This window comes from Macaca thibetana, chromosome 18 (assembly GCF_024542745.1).
Source record: "Macaca thibetana thibetana isolate TM-01 chromosome 18, ASM2454274v1, whole genome shotgun sequence".
Taxonomy (NCBI): Eukaryota; Metazoa; Chordata; class Mammalia; order Primates; family Cercopithecidae; genus Macaca; species Macaca thibetana.
Window position 1 is genome coordinate 49559311 of NC_065595.1, and position 19614 is coordinate 49578924.

Genomic DNA, 19614 nt, shown 5'->3' on the forward strand with positions numbered 1-19614 from the left:
TGCAAGTTCTGCCTCCAGGATTCACGCCATTCTCCTGCCTCAGCCTCTTGGGTAGCTGGGACTATAGGCGCCTGCCACCACACTCGGCTAATTTTTTTTTTTTTTTTTTTTGTATTTTTAGTAGAGACGGAGTTTCACCATGTTAGCCAGGATGGTCTCGATCTCCTGACCTCGTGATCCACTTGCCTCGGCCTTCCCAAGGGAGGGATTACATGCATGGGATTACATGCTGGGATTACAGGCATGAGTCATCGCACCCGGCCAACATCAACTCTTACTGAATTTTCAGCCTCACCAATTCGCACAATTGAAGGAGCCAATTCCTTGGTCTCTCTCTCTCTTTCAGCTGCTCATTTCCAGAAAGGAGTATTTCATCATAATAGTTTGTTTTCCAGGGTGTTTCCCATTTTCTTAAGCAGATCTTGAGACAAGGTAGAGCCTTGCATGCAGATTTATTTGGGAAGGAGTCCCAGAAGCAGGAGGAAAGGGCAGAGGAGAGAAACATGTGAGAAGCAAAAGACAACATACGGCTGTGTTACCAAGTTGGTCAACACTACGGTGACTGATACTTAACTCTATGTGAACTTCTGAGCAGTCTTAGGAAATGTCTCCAGATCTCTCTGGTCAGAAGATAAAAGGAAGAATCACATATCCATGTTGAAAAGTGTGCTCTGTGTTGCGTGTACATGGGCACCAAAATGGACTTACTGTTCACATGATGAACTTTGACACTTGTCACCGAAAACTATTTGAAGCATAATATATAGTAAACTCAATGGTTCTGTTCTCTGACTGTGGTTAATCTTCCGTAATTCAGTCATCTCACTCTTTTACTTTAACTGCTTTCTAATTCTTAATCTTTTATTCCTACATTTTATCCTATTCATGTTATCCTATCCTATTCATTTTATCCTATCCATTTTATCCTATCCTATCCTAGCTGGCATCAAGCAGGTTCAAATCCTGTCTTACGTCTTCCTGACTCTCTGACCTTGGGGAAGTTTAACTCTCTAGGTCTGTTTTCTTGTCTATAAAATAGGATAATAACAGCACCAACTTTATGGGGTTGTTATGAGCATGATTTGAGATAATGCATGTAAAGCATTTAACAGTGGATCTGATGCATAGAAACCAGTCAGTAAATGATTGCTATTACAATTACAATAGCGATTATAATAATGATGACAGTATTTGTCAACTCTAGTACTACAGTCCATAGCATCATCTACTCTGTTACCTTTTGACCCTTGGGTTTGTATTGAACCTGACTAGTAAACTTCAAAACAGAATTTATCATCTCTTCCCTTCGATTGGACTGAAATTGGATGTAATTACCATAAAAGAGAAGATCAGGGCTTATGTCCATTCATGGTCCCTAGCTTTAGTTAGAGTAACTCTGCTGTTTTCCCAACTGTGTTTATTGCAAAGACATCCTTTGCTGCTGGCCTCTGGTCTTATCTTCCTTCTTTGATTTGCTGTTCTTGCTTATTCTGAGCAAAAATTGAAAACAAAACCTGGACTACCTCAAAGCCACTCTCCTTTTATTGCTTATCTACACCTACTTTGGCATCTCCATTCATCCTCGGCTTCTTTCCTGTACCTCAGAACATAGTTTGTACTGTTATCCTAGTCTAGGAATTTAACATGTGTTCTGGAGGCCCCTTTAGTATCTGCCCCCCACCCCCAGCATCTCTTTACCTTGCTTCATCAGATCAACATACCTATTGTTACCTAGATGGGCTAGTCATCATGACCCTGATTTAGAAGAGCTCTGAAACTTGGCCACCTAGGTGTGAATCTTTGCTCTGCTACTTTTTAGCAGTGTGACAATTTGGCAAGATTAGTTACTCCATCGCTCAGCATAAGCTCTATTGAAATGGAAAATAATAATTCTTACCCACATGGAGTGTATATGATGATTAAACAAATTAACATCTGTAAAGTGTTTAGAATAGGGCCTAGAATATAATCACGATTCTGTAAGAAATTGCTGCTATTATTATTCTTAATGTAGAAAACACATCCATGAAGATGCATAGTGGGAAGTTGAGCAAAAGCAAGAGCTTCACAACTACCATTTGTCCCAATAATCACATTACTGGGTATACATACAAAGGAAAAAAAAATTTTACCAAAAAGACATATGTACTCACATGTTCACTGCAGCATTATTCATAATAGCAAATATATGAAATTAACCTAGGTGCTCATCAAAGGTGGATTAGATAAAGCAAATATGGTACATATACACCATGGAATACTATGCAGCCACAAAAAAGAATGGAATCATGTTCTTTGGAGCAACAAGGATGCAGCTGGAAGCCATTATCCTAAGTGAATGAATGCAGGAACAGAAAACCAAATACACCAAAAACTACATGTTCCCACATATAAGTGGGAGCTAAACTTTGGGTACTCGTGGACATAAAGATGGCAATAACAGAAACTGAGAACTACTAGAGGGGTAGGAAGGAAGAGGGGCAAGGGTTGAAAAACTAACTATTGGGTGCCATACTCAGAATCTGGGAGATGGGAATATTTGTACCTCAGACCTCAGCATCATGCAATATACCCAGGTAACAAACCTGCACATGTACCTCTTGAATCTAAAAGAAAAGTTAAAATACATAAATAAATAAAACTGAAAACTATAGCCAAAAATTAGAAAAATTTTAAAAATCTTTTTGTACATGGTCGCCATTAATTTGCATCACTGTGTTAAAGTGTATAATTTCTGTTAGATTTGATACTTAATATATTAGTTCATTTGCATTGCTATAAAGGAATGCCTGAGTCTGGGTAATTTATAAAAGAAATAGGTTTATTTGGGCTCACAGTTCTGCAGGCTGTATGAAAACCATGGTACCAACATCCGCAGGTACCAGGAAGCTTCCAATCAAGGCAGAAGGCAAAAGCAGGGAGCTGGTGTACCTCATAGTGAAAGAGGAATTAAGAGAGAGGGAGCAAGAGGGGAAGATAGCGGGAGGGGTTACACTCTTTTAAACAACCAGATCTCATGTGAACTCATAGAATGAGAACTCACTTATTACCACGAGGACAGCAAACCATTCATGAGGAATCCACACTCCCATGAACCAAACACCTTGCACTAGGTCCACCTCCAAAATTGGAAATCACATTTCAACATGAGATTTAGAGGGGACAAAACATCCAAACCATATCACTTGAACAGGGAAACAAAGGCTGAGGGTCAGGTGAAATGATATTCAAGGTTGTACCAGGCCTGGGCTTCAAGGACCTACAAGAGGTGATGCGAAGTGTCTGTAGTGGTGTGGCCAATGGTCACATCCTAGATAGAGGGATCCTGTGACAGTCTGTTCACTGTGCTTTCTTACTACCATGTCTCCCTGGCTCCTCTCAGTGTTAGGTGCCTGGTTCATCAGTTTTCTGTTGATTCTGTGATATGCCTAGGATTATTTCAGTAAGTTTCTTTTCTGTCATGTGAACTGATGTTCATTCCTCTTGTCTGATCCAGAAATCCAAGTGACTATAGGATTCTTGAAGCTCGTTCTTCCTTTGGGAGACATTATTCCTTACTCCTACCCAAATGCTCCTCAGATTCATATGTCTCTGCTTTCTCCTCTTATATGATGACATGATTTAGGCTTATGTATTTTTTCCTGTACCAGACATATAATGAATCATTTCCCAAGGATTTTTGGAATCTTTTATGAAGAATTTTATTTAGAAAAGCAGATCTGGGTTCTAGATATGGTCATTGCTACCGGGGCATCAGAGGTTACAGAAAAAAATAAAACAAAAAGAGAGACAAACAAAAGTGACAAAGGAAATTCCCAAGATAAGGTTAAAGAGAAGTCTCAGGATATCAGGTGTGCTGAAGGTCTAGAGCTCCACAAGTCCAGCTTGGGGAGGAGGGAGGAGATACTCAGAAAGAATGCCTGCTGTGGGAAGATGAGGCGGGTGGATCACTTGAGGTCAGGAGTTCGAGACCAGCCTGGCCAACATGGTGAAACCCTGTCTCTACAAAAAATACACACACACACACACACACACACACAAATTAGCTGGGTGTGGTGGCGGGCACCTGTAATCCCAGCTACTCGAGAGGCTGCGGCAGGCGAGTTGCTTTAACTTGGGAGACAGAGGTTGCAGAGAGCCGAGATTGCAGCATTGTACTCCAGCCTGGGTGACAGGAGCGAAACTCCAGCTCAACAAATAAATAAATAAATGTCTGCAATATATAAATGAAATTGAGCAATTGCTTGATATATCTGACTTAATTGATAGCCATGATAATGGAGAAAGCAAATATCGATTTGACCAAAAATTTGTGAAGAAAGTTGGGTGAGAGATAACTATTGATTGGGTTGGGGAAGGAGTTGTAAGAGAGCTAGATATTTTCTATAGTCCAAAGTCAATAAATAATTGTTTAAATTTAGAAAATAACAATTTATTTACAACACATTATTTAGTAATATGGTGGCAAATAGCAGAAGAAATAGTGAAAGGAGTTGAATGTAGTTGCTTCTAAGGTGAGAGAACTGGGATTTGGGAGCAGAGAGACATTTTTAAATCAGTGTATTTTTTTAAATCAGTGTATTTGATATTTATACACTACTTTTACATAGGTAAAAATTAAATTTAAAAAGTGAAAAAGAACCCAGCTGCAAAAGTTACAATAGATAAAGATTGATGAAGCTGCCTCTCTTCCAAGCAAAATAAATACAAAATAAACAGATGTAGAGACATACTGGCAAAATTTTTCTACTCCAGGATGAAAAAACTCATAAAAGAGTTCAGGAAAAAAAGAAATAATAAAACAAACTAAAACAAAATGATTTTGAGGGAAAAATTCAATAAGAGCTATGTTCTAAGCATACCCTAAAAATTGTCTACCTTATATGAAGTCAATGGCAATTCAATTTCAAATATTTTCAAGTTTACAAAATATTATCCATGTATCTACTTTGAACAAAAATGTATTTTTGTATTTAACAGGATTGACAGCAAATTTCACAGATTACATAACTGATTTGCAGAGAAGACAGATAAGTTTTTTTTTTTTTTTTTTAGAAGTGGGGTCTTGCTCTGTCACCCAGGCTGGAGTGCAGTGGTGTATTCCCAGCTCACTGCAGCTTCCAACTCCTGGGCTCAGACGATCCTCTTGCCTCCACCTCCCAAATAGTTGGTACTATAGGCGCACACCAGGGTCTCACTTTGTTGCCCAGGCTAGTCTCAAATTCCTGGGCTTCAACTCTGCCTCAGCCTCCCAAAGTACTGGGATTATAGGACTGAGCCATTCTGCTGGGCCTGAGAAATTTTTAAAATATTCTCAAAATACATAATGGTAAGAGAAAGTGTATTAGCCCGTTTTCACGCTGCTGAGAAAGACATACCTGAGACTGGGAAGAAAAAGAGGTTTAATGGACTTACAGTTCCGCATGGCTGGGGAGGCCTCACAATCATGGTGGAGGCAAGGAGGAGCAAGTCAAGTCTTACATGGATGGTAGAAAGCAAAGAGACAGCTTGTGCAGGGCAACTCCCATTTTTTAAAACCATCAGATCTTGTGAGATTCATTCACTATCACAAGAACAGCACAGAAAAGACCTGCCCCCATAATTCAATTATCTCCCACCAGGTTCCTTCCACAACACGTGAGAATTGTGAGAGTTACAATTCAAGATATGATTTGGGTGGGGACACAGCCAAACCATATCAGGCTGACTCAGCATTTAAACTCAGGTCTGTTTGACTTTAGTCATTATGCCACGTGGGAGCATTATTCCAGGAGCTTGGCAATGTCCCCTTCTCCTCATTTTTCCTCTCTTGATGTTTATTTCTCTTTATTCTGAAAAAAAATTCTGTAACAGATTCTTGGGCAAGAACTTCCAAACTCAGAATGCAAAAGTTTATTAATCTTTCCTAAAAAGAAAAGAAGAGAAATAATCTATTATTATTATTATTATTATTATTTGCAGTGAAACCACAACAGCAACAAAAGAAACAAAATCTGTCTGCTGAGTGCTACTGGATTCTAGAGATACAATGTATTAAAACAGATATGGCACTGTACTAATGAAGGGTCCATTCCAATGGGGAAGATGGACAAAGAGACAAAAAACCAAAAATAAAGTATTAACTTCTAATAACTTTTAAGAAGAAAAAAAGGGACCGGCAGAAAAAATGATGGGAACCATAGGAACTACTTTAAATTGGGTGGCCGGGAGAACCTCTTTGAAGAGACAAGGTTGAGGCTGATTTGTGGCAGATGAGAATGAGCTCATCACATGCTAGCTGGGGAGAGAGCATTCCAGACAGAGAGACTCGAAGTGGCCCAGTCATTCTTTGGTTGGCAAGAATGACTACCAAAGTGTCTAGTCTGGTGTGGACAAATACCTCTCAATAACTAATCCTATTATTTTTTATTTTCAAATATTTATTTGGTTTCTTGTGTGTGGGAGGCATAATTCCAGCCACTAGGAAATACACTCTTTGAACACAAAGAGCTTACGGTCTAGGAAAGAAAACTTGGAAGTCAACTGGAGATAACCAAGTGGAGTGGAGAGGCTTTATATAAGAAGAGCACCTAATCCCAATTTGGGTAGGAGTGACAGAATCAGGAAAGGTTTACTTAAACAGACAGTGCCTAAGCAGATGTAACCCATACAGCAAGAACATACAGGGGCTTATTATTGTCTTTTTGAGTTGGATAGAAAGAGTTGAGTAGATGACTTCAACAGTGTTATGAGTTGAATTGCATGCCCCACCAAGTTTGTATGTTGAAGCCCTAATCCTGAAGATCTCAAAATATGACCTCTTTTGGAAACAAGGTTATTGTAGAAGTAATTAGTTAAGATGGAGTCTTTAATGGTGGGCCCCAATCTCATAGGACTAATGTCCTTATATAAAGGGGAAATTTGGACACAGAGGTAGAGACACACAGACTGAAGAAGATATGATGAGACATGGTGAGAAGATGGCCATCTACAAGTGAAAGAGAGATGCCTGGAACAGATCTTTCCCTCATAGCCCTCAGAAGGGCTTTGAAGGGCTTTGACTTATAGATGAAGAGTATCCACACCCTGATTTTCTGGCCTCCAGATTTGTGAGACAATAAATTTTTGTTGTTTAAGTGGCCCAGTTTGTGGTATTTTATCTGGGAGACCTAGCAAACGAATATAAACATAAACTCGTAAATACCCATAATATAGTATTAAATGAAATGAACACACACAATTTGCCTGTAACTTCTTAATGCATCCTAAAAACAAACAAAAAACTTCAAACAAAATGGATATACTTTCTTTCTTGGGGCCTATAAATTAGAATATACCACAGAGTATGTGAAAGCAAAATAAATCTTTCTAATTCAGTAAGTACAAAGCAAAGCATTTCACCTGTCTGTTCAAAACAAGAAAAAAAATAAAGATAAATATGCCAACTTTGTAAATTGTTCTTGATAGTTACATTAATTACATATTTTCTTGAATAAATAATAATGGTATTTACACTTAATCTAAACAGAAAACAAAATATAACATTTAAAACATAATATTTTTCAGACAATCATAATGCTAGTCATCTTTTATTTATCCATCACTATTAATTTATTCAAATGTAAGAACTACATTTTCTCTATAAAGACTGGATAATGAAAATAAAGAAGTTGTTAAAGAGAAGATTTGGAATATTCTCAACACAAAGAAATAATAAATGTTTGAGGTAATGGATACTCTGATTTGGTCATTAAACCTTGTATGCAGGTATCAAAATATCACATATACTTCATAAACATATACAGTATGTATCAATAAAAAGGTTTTAAGGAAAGTCTTAAATAACAAGTACATATTTATACACATAGAATAAGCTCAAGTTTAATTGTCAGGGGAATAGGTGAAATGCCTTTGGAAATTTTAAATACTCAGAATATCCTTGTTGTTTCTTCCATTCCTTCTCCTTCTCTACCTATTCCAAAATAAATACATGAAATGGCAAGCAGAAGGAATAGATTTACCCATTTGTAGTCATGAAAACATCTAGAAATGTCTCAAATATTCTACTTTTTCTTGTAAATTTCTATAGTGATTAACAAATTGAAGATGCACTCATTATGATTTTATTGGTTCCTGTTTCACAGTGGTATTATTTTAGCACATTATTGATCTAAACCAGTAGATCTCAATCTTGGTAGCACATTAAAATCACCTGTAATCATTTTTTAAACACATGTACCTAAGCTCCAATCCCAAAGTTTCTGGCTTAATTGGTCTAGGGTGGGGCCCAGACATGAATATTAAAAAAAAAAAAAACCAAAACAAAACTCTACATCCAATTAAAATGTGCAGCCAAGCCTGAGAACCCCTGACCTAGGCAGTATTCTGATAATTGGCCAAGGTTAGGAAACACTAGTTCGGGACACATACTGAAAATGCAAGACAAGCTAGACCGGTCTGTTTCGTGTTTTGTGACAAAATTTCCTCAAACTCACCTTAGTGCTACCTGTTGCTGAAAAAAATGTCCTTTTAACATTTACTTTTACTGTAAAAAAAGTAACATTTACGTTTCCTGTCTGTGATTGTTTATATTGTTTATGTATTTGGTTTTTCCATTAACCCCTTTCACAGCATTTAAGAACCAATTTGAGATTATATGTATACTTTTATATATACACATACATGTGTGTATGTGTGTGTAAAATACATACACAAAATATAAAAACAGTAAACTAAGTAGTGGTAAAATACCTGTGTATATTTAATCACTGTAAACACTAAAAAGTCCTTTTCAAATGACGTCTTTCTTTGGGGAAGCAGCTCTTTCTTTATAATTAGATGCTTCTTTCCTCACTAAATTCGAAATTACCATCTTCTATTCAAATGAATTTCGGATTCATAATGGACGTTCTTAGAGTCTGACACTACTGGGTACAGAATGCCAGATAATCAAGCGTATTTTCTTGTTTCCTTCAAGTCTCTGCTGCCAAAACACCTCATCCTCATCCTCATGTGGAGTTAATGGGGGTGGAAAGAGTGTTCCATTTTGCTTGGCCTTTTCAAGTGAGGTCACCCAATGAGACTTCACACAAAACTACTTCTTTTTACACAGGTGTCGTCCAACAAGGGATCAAAATATACATGGAGTTCCTCCCTCCCTTTCCTACCCTAACCCTAACTTTAACTAATGGGTGGGATAAGGAAGAAGGAACTCCTATGTATTCAAAGTTTATGTATTACATGTAACCCGGTGTCTACAATAAATAAATAAATAAATAAATAAATAAATAAACCTACCTGGGCTGGTGGTGCATGCCTGTAGTCCCTACTTGGAACTTCAACTACTTGGGAGGCTAAAGTGGGAGGATTGCTTAATCCCAGGAGTTTGAGGCTGCAGTGAACTAGATTGCACCACTGTACTCCAGCCTAGGCAGCAGAACAAGACTCCATGTTTAAAAAAAATAAAAAGTAAAAAAAAAAAAAACACACAATGAAGATTACATGAAGCATTCTAATTTACAGTAGCTGTTACATATGTACTTCACAAATCAGCATGAGGTTCTAGAAATGCACATTTCTTTTTGCAACCTGTATTAAGAAGGTAAATATCTAGTTGCTGCTCAAGACATAGTAGACTTTTCACATTTAACAAGCAAACAAAACAAGCAACAGTGAATAAAACATCATCATCATCAACAACAACAACAAAATAACATTTTGTGACAATAACTCATGGGATTCTTTTTCCTTATTTTCCTTCTTCACTATATTCTTTCATTTTTACTATAGGGAGTTTTTACTTAGATCTCCAAACTTTCTGCAGATAGAGTTTTTACTTCTTAGGCTTAATAAGTTTACTTTGTTTTAATTATTCTACAAGAATAAGAAACATATATATGTATATACATATATGTACATATATGTGTATATATACACACACACATATATGTATATACACACCTATGTGTGTATATATACACACACACACATATATGCATGTGTATATGTATGTATACACACACATAGGGGATAGCATAAAATTATTCAGGTCTAAAACAAAACAAAACAAAACAAATAAAACAGACAACTGATGTTTTTTTGGTCAATGTTCAACAACCAGCATTTTTCCAGAAAAAAATTAGAGAAAACATTAACTTATGACATTTGATGATTTTTGTGATGTAAATACTCCCACCATAGCTGATTTCAAGCTACAGATTTTGAAAGACATGCACAGTCAACTTTAGTGAACCAGGACAAGGAGTTTCAGCACTCCACTGGTGGGAACATTAAGACAGTACCTCATTAAATATCCATTATAATCCAATGAAGTGGAAAAAGAAATAATAAATTTGAATTCAGAACAATTGGATTTGAGTCTTGGCCTGTCTACTTACAAGCCATGTGAATTCAGTCAAGTAATTTCATCCCCCTAATCCTGACTCTTTCTTAATAATGCATTTAAATATTTCTTTCTAGTTACTTTCCTTTGAATGCGTTTCTTCTTCTTAACATGTTTCAAAACAAGTGTAATGTACCCTTGATAGCATGTACCCTTGATGTGATGTGATGCATTTTTAGGGCACAATTGATTTCCCCTATTCATTTTGCTTTTCTCATACTGTCAGCAGTGTAGTAGACACATAAAAGGCACTTACTAATAAATAGTGAACTTATTCTGGAGCAGCACTATCTGGAGGTCTGGCAAAATATTGAGCCCATCTCAATCTGAATCCAAACTCTAAGAGTGAAATTAGGAAGTTCCTAAACTCAGCATTTTCTAAACTCATTTTCTTTGAATTATCCGACTGTAAGGGTATTGTCTGTTACCAGGTGATTGCAGAAGCAGTATAACGCAATAATAATTTAAGCCCAGTGGCTAATTGAGGCCATTTCATAAAGGGAGTATGCTTTAAAGGGTGTAGTTTCTTTTGTTTAATGTTAATTGCTCCTACTCCATTTACATAAACAAAACCACAGTTAACACAAATGTAAAGTGGATAAGTGTAATCTTAATGTAGTTTAATCTAAAAATATTCATGGGCTACTATCTTCTCTTTCTTTTTCCATCCTATATCCATTGTATCCATTATACACTATAACTGAAAATTAAAAGTTCTTATATACTTTATTAATGAAATAGAAATATGGATACCTGAGAAAATATTTCTTTTTAATGTGTGTTTTGTCTATTTGTTGTATGGTACAACTGACAGTATTAAAGATTTTCCCAAGGTTTGCCATTTCTTTTAACTGAAATTCACAGATGCCCCAGCATCCAATTCTGATAACTCTTATCTTATAGCTTTGATTTTTTATTTTTCTCTAATTATCCACTCAAACCAGTAACCCACATCCACAGATTTGCCAGCAAAGACCTAAATCCGGGCTCTATGCAAGATTAATGGTGTGACCTGGGGCAAATCCTTTTCCTTTCTGAGTTTTCTCATTTGGAAAATGGAGGACTAAATGAGATATACATATGAAACTATAGTACATTATTTTATTATTTTTAAGATTAAATTTATTTCAAATTTTAAAATTTGAAAAAAAAAAGAGTAAAACTGAAATAACTAATAACCTTAGAAACACCATTCTTTAGGGTCTTTTGCTTCAGGGACCTAGAAAATCAGTTTAACACAGTTTCTGGTACTTCTAATTAAAGGAAATTTTGTGTTTGTTTAGGCTTTCTCATGTAAGTCAAGACACCTGTTAAGTTTCATAGTTCAGACAGATGATTTGAAGTTGATTTATGGTGTTTTACTTAATCAGCTCTAAAACTAACATCATTTTAATTGTTTCCCTTTTTCTAGCCACACAGAGCTGCTTTAATCATGTAAATCTTGCTCTCTGCCTTCTTTGTGCAGTGTTTGTCGCTCTGTCAACATGGGATGCCTTTTTCTCCTTCCTTTTTGCTTGACAAATTGCTGCACATCACTTCATATATCCAATTTCTGGAAAGATCTCCCTGCCCTGTCTCCTCTGAGTTGTTTGTCACCCCAATTCGCTGCCATCATACCCTGAACTTACTGTGATAATGTCACTTTTCACCTTGATTTAAGCAGATCCTGACGTAGTGCATAACACATAATAACCACTCGGTAAAACCAGTTGAATTAATTCATTTTCTTCTTCCATCCTCCTTCATCTGCTCCATTTTTTTTCACGCCTTCTCTCTCTTTTTCTCGCCCCAGTCTTTTCTTCTTTTTTATTCATTGGTTATATTTTAATCAAGCATATTATTTAAAATGTATAACTTTGGGTGTTTTCCATTAACTAGTTTATTATCACTACATTCTCTAATTTTGTGTCACAACATTAAATAATCTTCAGTGCTGTAATTTTAACTGTTCTATTTGTTCAGTGACATGTATACAACTATTTATCTTAAAAAATATTATTATAAAATGCTTTACATTTTATTTGTTTTTAGTGGTACGACCCAACTATTCCTTCAGATTATATCATATATCTCCATTTTCTAGTACAGCCTAGTAAACAGAGTGCTTTCTAGGCTACTCAAGAACCAATGTAAGTTGTAGACGCCTCTTTTCTGTGACTTGGTTCCTTCCTCCTGTAATTGTCTCACTAGCCTTGGGTTGGCGGTCTCCTCTCTCTCTCTCTGTACACTTACACATACAAATACTTTCTTTTTTTTTGCAACATAGGGAAAACTAAAAACAAAACAAACACTGAAATTTACATGAAAATTACTCCCAAGTCCAAGCACAATAAAATAAAATAAAACGTCATAAAAAACACCTTATAGATCCTTTCTACTTTCCTTTTTCTTTTAACACAGGGTCTCATTCCATCGCCCAGGCTGGAGTGGAGGGCATAATCACTGCTCACTTCAGCCTTCACCTCCTGGGCTCAATCGATCCTCTTTTTTTTTTTTTTTTTTTTTTTCCTCCGCTCTGTCTCCAGGCTGGAGTGCAGTGGCGCGATCTCGGCTCACTGCAACCTCCGTCTCCTGGGTTCAAGCGATTCTCCCGCCTCAGCCTCCTGGGTAGCTGGGACTACAGGTGCCCACCACCACGCCTGGCTAATTTTTTGTATTTTTAGTAGAGATGGGGTTTCACCGTATTAGGCAGGATGGTCTCGATCTCCTGAACTTGTGATCTGCCCGCCTTGGCCTCCCAAAGTGCTGGGATTACAGGCGTGAGCCACTGCGCCCGGCAATTATTTATTTATTTATTTGTTTTTCAATTTTGCCCAGGTTGGCCTCGAACACATAGCCTCTCCTCTTTGCGCACCAGGACAACTGGCTGGAGCCACAGCTCCCAATCCATCCTCTTATCTCAGCCTCTTGAGTAGCCGGCATGCACCATCATGGCCGGCTAATATTTGTATTTTTTTGGTAGAGACAGGGTTTCCCTATGTTGTCCAGACTGGTGTCAAACTCCTGAATTCTAGTGATCCGCCCACCCTGGCCTCCCAAAGTGTTGGGATTACAGGCATGAGCCACCATGCCCAGCCTCTCTACTTTCTAGCTTTGGCCAGTATCCTGTCTTCAGTTGTTCATGGTGTGAATCTGTACATGCTTCTGCCTCACTAGGAAAACTTTATCTCCTAATCACAAGTAATGAGGACAACCTAATCTCCACCCTCCTTCCCTTCCACTAGAAAAATCTATAGGATACAGTGGTATAACAATACGTTCTTTAAAAATTAAATTATTTCATCTAAGATAGCACCACTAGAGCTTTGACAAAAAGTACTGTAACGTACCTTTCAGAATAGTCGCTAAATAGCAAGTAGCTCAAGTTAAACTGAGGTAAAACTCAGTACCTGAGACCTTGGATTTGTCTTAGGAGAAAGACAAGCTTGCAGGCAGTCACAAACATCTCCAAGGTACAGGAAATAATTCTCAGAAATATTCTAGTTCAAATTACTCTGGGGAAAAGCAAACTTTTACCAAAAGATAGTACAATCTGTCATCTTCTCTATCCACATCCCTAGAGGAGAAAGTGTTATATTTGACCACATAAAACAGTTTCAGTCTTCCATTTTCATCTTTCTAATTTTTCAGCACATAGAAATAGCAGCAGTTTATAGTGACCATTGGAAAGACCAGCAATTTAATCCTTCATCTTCACCTTTGGACCCACAAGCATCTGAGCTATTGAGTTTATGGTTTGTTTGTTTGTTCGATTAACCTTAGGTAAGATAAATTCTTAAGGGCATTTTATGAAACACTATTAACCAATCAATAGACATTCATTTCTGTTACATCCAAAACAAGGTGCAGAAACCTTGAGGAATGGGTTTTATATTTAGTTCAATAGCAAAGAAATAGAAATAGTTTCTTTGAGTATGCATCACATTTGCTATAGAAGTAACAACACCTGCGTTTCAATCTAGCCAACAAATCAATTTATAATGCTCTGGGTGAGTTTTGTGGTTGTTAGTTCTAAAAATGCCAATAGTTTCTCGGGGAAGATTAGGTTTTCAACCAACTTGTAAAACAAAAGTTCGATTTCACTGTCATCAGATTCAATCACAAACACAATAAAAGGCTAGGTATTAAAAGGAGTAACAACTTTCTCATCTCAAAGAAAACCCCATTTAAGAGAGAGATTTACTTGTTAACTTCTTTGGTTTATTTTAAATGGGATAATTTTCTCATAGTTCCAAATACCTGCTGAGATATTAAAAGTGCATATAGGCCAGGTACTGTGGCTCACACCTGCAATCCTAGCACTTTGAGAGGCTGAAGCATGGATCACCTGAGGTCAGGAGCTTGAGACCAGCCTGGCCAACATGGTGAAACTCTGTCTCTACTAAAAATACAAAAATTAGCTGGGTGTGGTGGCGGAAGTCTGTAATCCCAGCTGCTGGGGAGGCTGAGGAAGGAGAATCGCTTGAACCCGGGTGGGAGTGGGGTCAGAGGTTGCAGTGAGCCAAGATCCTGCCACTTCGCTCTAGCCTGGCCCAAAGAGTGAAACTCGGTCTCAAAAAAAAAAAAAAAAAAAAAAAAAATTGCCTATGCATCATAAGAGAAAATGCAACTGCTTGGAAGTCATGAAAAAGTACTCAACATTATGAATAGGCAAATGATTAAAATGCAAATAGTGTCTATAATTTCTTTCTCATCGACACAGCAAGATTTTAAAGAATGAAATGATTATATTCAATTCTTACTCTGATATTTACTGTTGTATTCATTGACAGTAAGAAGGTATATTGGTACTCTGCTTTGGTGTTGCAAGTTAGCTTTATATACCAAAAACCATTATATTCCTTATATTTTGACCTAGAACTTCTGTTTGTGGGTCTACATCTCAAGAAATAATCCTGAGTTCAGAAAAAAGCTTTACGTATTAGGGTGGTTTTTATAATAATGAAAAATTGAAAACAATTTAAATGATCAATATTAGGAACTGGTTAAATCAGTTGTGATATAGTTATTTGAAGGAATTTATTACAGTCATTAACATGGTAGCTATATAGAATTGTCATGACGTAGGACAGATTTTATGTTATAACTAGGAGAAAGCATGCTACAAACTTATGTTCACGGTACAAGTATAACAATGTTAAAAATTCTACACACAGAAACTGGACTGGAAACATGTATATAAAAAGATTATCTTTTTTTTTTTTTTTTTGGAGACGGAGTCTCGCTCTGTCGCCCAGGCTGGAGTGCAGTGGCCGGATCTCAGCTCACTGCAAGCTCCGCCTCCCGGGTTCACGCCATTCTCCGGCCTCAGCCTCCCGAGTAGCTGGGACTACAGGCGCCCGCCACCTCGCCCGGCTAGTTTTTTTGTATTTCTTAATAGAGACGGGGTTTCACCGTGTTAGCCAGGATGGTTTCGATCTCCTGACCTCGTGATCCGCCCGTCTCAGCCTCCCAAAGTGCTGGGATTACAGGCTTGAGCCACCGCGCTTAGTGAGTATATATTACCATGCTTAAAATGAACATTTAATAATATGATTCTTAATATATAAGTAATTGATAGTAAGATTCTATCCACATTAAAAATTTCCTTTCAAACGTGTAGCTTTGAAGGCCACCAAAGGATATAATAATTGGAGAAAAGAGCAATAAATAAATAAAAATCTAAAGTATTTGTTATATTCATTTCACCAGGATTTTCATCCTGACCATCTTGGAAACTACTGTAATTTTCAAAACATATAGTAAAGTGTAAGCTCCATGAGGGCAGATATCATGTCTTCTTCAGCTTTGTATCATCAGCCCCACTGGTAGTACTCAGCATACAGAAGGTGTTAATAAATGATGAATAACTAACTAGTATTATTGAAATAACAATTAGAAACAGTAAGTTTAGTGGACATCTGTTGATTTGCCTGTCTAGTTACTGTTTATCCTTTTTTTCTGTCTAGCCTAGTGTCATTTTTGGGCAATCACTTCTCCAACATTTTTTTGTCCATGTGGTCAGGCCCACCACTTGACTTTAGGTTTATGTATAAGATTCAGGCCAGAAGGACTGTGTTTTGTTCAAACTATTGGGAACAAGGCATGTTCTTTCAACAATGACTTGCTAAACTAGTCACTGTTGAAATCCTGGAGCTTCTGGTGGTCATCTTCGCCTCCACACTGGGAAAACTGAAATAATGAAACCAACACAAAAAAAGGCAGAACTAAGAGATGGAGAGAATTTATGCTTAAATCTTAGTTAGGTTATCCCCAGCCTTCCAGTTACATGACCTAGCAAATCCTTTTGTGCTCAACAATTTTGTTTTGTTTTCTCTTAAGCCAGTTTGAGTTAGGTGTGTGGGCTGAATAGAAAGAGTTCTGAACTACCCAGAGATGTGTGCTAACATTTCTTTTCATAGGTTTGTCAACAGTTTCGATAATAATGGGGAGTGATTATTTTATATAAAATTAATCACTGTTCTACGCAAACAGCCTTGAGAAATCATTGTTAGTAACTATTAGTGCACACAAGTTAAGTTACTTCTAATGTTTAATAGTCCTTTACCCAGGTAAAAGACTGTGAGTCTAGTGAGATTGAAGGAGTTTCCACTGCAGTGCATTGAACTCATGGGAGCCAAGCTTTTTAATTTTTATTTATTTTTTTTAATAGCTAATGCTTCTTTTTCTTTGTTCATACACTTCGCCCATACCAAACTCACAAACTCTCTTTTTACACCTATAGTTTATTATATTTACTAAACTACATATTTAGTCATTCATACATAACCCAAAGTACCTTGTAATGGCTTCATCAATGTGTACAGCATTCCTACCAGCCTAGGAATCTTTTACAATAAATTAGGTCATCTTACAGAGATAATGGTTCTATCTGTAAATGGCTTTTTTGAGGCCCTGAATTTATTCATAATGAATGCTTTCTGTAAGTTGGTCATACATAAACATCTCTAATGAAATTTGTCACTGTATTTCCATAAAATATATTATTTAAATTTATAAAAAGGTGTTTTTCCTTGATGTGCCTTAAGGTTAAAAAAAAAAACTAAAGAAATACAAGAGTCATGAGGATCTTTATATTTAAATCTTTCTCTGTATGACCATAAATGTGTGGTAGAAAACAGATTATGCAGTATTTATGTATTTAAAATAAAATATTTTATTCTATAGGGGTTTCTCAACATTTAATCATTGTTCTTAATTTCTCTTTAAGTGGCTAATATATTTAATATTTGCTACAGTCACTCTTTTTATCCTATCTTTTGAACTGGAAAGATAATTGTATGTTCTTCACCATAAAGTGTGCCTTTATTGTAACATCATAAGATTTCTGTCTTCTTTTTTTCTCCCTATATGATGCTTCTCTCCTAGTAAAGGTCAGAGCCCAGTATGTAACCCCTTAACTGTTTGTTCGATGAATAAACCTATTCATGCATCTTTAGGTAGCCTCTACATAAGAGACCTTGGATTTGCAATAACATTGTGTTTGTTTCATTTGAAGTTCAGTCTCTTCAACTTTTTATTGCATGACTAGGCAATTATATGTTGTAAAACATTAGTGCTTGCTCTGAGCCAGACACTGTTGGAAGTATTTTCTTTATAATATCACATTTAATCTTCATAACAACCTATGAATTAGCCACTATTATTGTCCCTATGTTATAGATAAAGAGATTGAGGCACAGAAGAGTTAACTAACTTGCCTAGGGGTTATATTACTGATAAGTAGTAAAGCGAGGATTTGAACTCAGGCAGTCAAGCTTCTAAGTCCAAGTTCTTAACCACCACACAACACTATCAATCTTTTGCTTAAGCTTATTAATTTAGGCATAGATTAAAACAAAGAAACATACAGATAGAAATAAAAATAAAATAGAGCTTGCAGTGGTTTGAATGTCCCTGCCAAAAGTCATGTTGAAATTTGGTTGCCATTGTAATGGTGTTAAGAGGTGGGACCTTTAAAAGTTATGCCATGAGTCTCCACCCTCAGGAGTGGGTTAGTTATCATGAGAGTGGGCTTCTGATAACTGGGTGAGTTTGGCCACTTCCCTGTCCGTCTTGTGCCTGGCTTCTGTCTTCTGTCTTCCATCATGGGATGACCCTCATCAGATGCCCATGTCATGCTCTTGGACTTCACAGTCTCCTGAAGCATGAACCAAAAACTTCTATTTTTTGTTTTGTTTCGTTTTTGTTTTGTTGTTGTTTTTTTAATAAATTACCCACTCTGAGGTATTTCTTTATAGCAACAGAAAACAGACTAAGACAGAGCTTTTACTGAATAACCTGATGGCAGAAAATTAGAAGAAATATATCTTGTTTTCATTTAATTTTAAGGTAGATTCACTTTTAAGGAAGAGTCAATAATTTGTGATAATAAATTATTTTTTCCTATAAAGTGCCTATATTTTATTTTTAGGAAAACTTTGTGTGCAAGTACAAAATATGGGAGAAATAGTAATGTAACAGATTTGCAAACCAATAATTTGGGGTTAGCTTTTACACAAGTTTTTCTATTACCTTTGAGAAAGATAGATAATGGGAAAAGAGAGCATGCAGAAGGTAGGCCAAAAGAAGTAGGATCAGAACATCAATTTCCCAGAACTGTGGACAGTATTCTGGATTCACTTGAATTTAGCAGTGCATGGAATCTCTTCATCCAACCAATATATGCCATTTTGTTCAGTAACACCAATTTAATTTTGCTCTTCTATATTTTCCTAGTTAATGGAGAATATCATGTTATAGAAAGAGGTAATGATAACTTCATTAGCTGAAAAAATGTGTTTCTTTTTTTGTTTGTTTGTTTTTTTGTTTTTTTGTTTTTTTTTTGAGACTGAGTCTGGCTCTGTTGCCCAGGCTGGAGTGCAGTGGCCGGATCTCAGCGCACTGCAAGCTCCGCCTCCCGGGTTTACGCCATTCTCCTGCCTCAGCCTCCGGAGTAGCTGGGACCACAGGCGCCCGCCACCTCGCCCGGCTAGTTTTTTGTATTTTTTAGTAGAGACGGGGTTTCACCGTGTTAGCCAGGATGGTCTCGATCTCCTGACCTTGTGATCCGCCCGTCTCAGCCTCCCAAAGTGCTGGGATTACAGGCTTGAGCCACCGTGCCCGGCTGAAAAAATGTGTTTCTACTTTCTAGGATTGGAGAATTTGTCTTTGAATTATTTAAGCTATGTGACTATTTGTCTGTCTGTCTATCTATCTAAATATATACTTAGATGATTGTGCTAAAACATGCA

At 36.8% G+C, this 19614-nt stretch overlaps 1 protein-coding gene across 13 annotated transcripts in view; it reads right to left on the reverse strand.

Annotated features, from left to right (window-relative positions):
* Nucleotides 1-19614, reverse strand: part of TTR (transthyretin) — a 1143467-nt gene that overhangs the window by 404848 nt on the left and 719005 nt on the right. The window contains exon 1 of one of the 13 annotated variants that reach the window (XM_050768307.1): nt 10407-10410. The exons of the other annotated variants lie outside the window; for them this stretch is intronic. The gene's annotated coding sequence lies outside the window, so the exon portion shown is untranslated. Of the gene's footprint in view, nt 1-10406; nt 10411-19614 lie in introns of those variants that run through there. 13 annotated transcript variants of the gene reach the window in all.